Below are 978 nucleotides of genomic sequence, written 5' to 3'. Positions count from 1 at the left end.
CTGCCCAATGCAGACCCGTTACAGGGGAGGTGTTGACTGGAGCATTCTCCCCCGTGCCCCTCTAACTCGACCAATGCTGGCGCTCGAACGGTGGTAGCGCTCGCATTTTCATTGAGCGCCAGCATTGGTCGATTTAGAGGGGCATGCGAGATTCCCGAATGCTATGCGAGGGCTCTAACGGAAATGTCTATTGGTTTCGGTATGGATGCAATTGCGAGTGGTTCGGCAAAGGTAGTCGTTCCGATGCGTCCATGTCGTGGCCAAATCGATAATTCGATTTGAGCCCTCGTATAGCATTTGGGTCTCTCGATGTGATTCCGCATTCCAGTCCCTTTGGGCACTGCTTGAGCCGCATCCCAGGGGGTTCCCTTCCCAATAATCTGCCTCGCAACCCGATTGCTATGCGGTGAGGCTCCTCGGCCGCCTCGGAACTATCTGTGTATCAGACGCATCGCGGGATAAGGGGTTGGCAACGGTAGTCGCCCCAAGCGCGTCCGATGCTTGGACCATTCCGAGGCGGCCCTGAAGCCTCTTCCGTCTAGCCGTTGGGTCCTTCTCGCCGCATCCCTCGCCTCGCACCCCGATTGCTATGCGGTGAGGCTCCTCGGCCGCCTCGGAACTATCTGTGTATCGGACGCGTCGCGGGATAAGGGGTTGTCACTGGTAGTCGCCCCAAGCGCGTCCGATGCTTGGACCATTCCGAGGCGGCCCTGAAGCCTCTTCCGTCTAGCCGTTGGGTCCTTCTCGCCGCATCCCTCGCCTCGCACCCCGATTGCTATGCGGTGAGGCTCCTCGGCCGCCTCGGAACTATCTGTGTATCGGACGCGTCGCGGGATAAGGGGTTGTCATTGGTAGTCGCCCCAAGCGCGTCCGATGCTTGGACCATTCCGAGGCGGCCCTGAAGCCTCTTCCGTCTAGCCGTTGGGTCTTTCTCACCGCATCCCTCGCCTCGCACCCTGATTGCTATGCTGTGAGGCT

The sequence above is a fragment of the Cryptomeria japonica genome, unplaced genomic scaffold, assembly GCF_030272615.1.
Source record: "Cryptomeria japonica unplaced genomic scaffold, Sugi_1.0 HiC_scaffold_330, whole genome shotgun sequence".
Classification (NCBI taxonomy): Eukaryota; Viridiplantae; Streptophyta; class Pinopsida; order Cupressales; family Cupressaceae; genus Cryptomeria; species Cryptomeria japonica.
The sequence above is the reverse complement of the archived record's forward strand: the minus strand, read 5'-3'. Positions refer to the sequence as shown.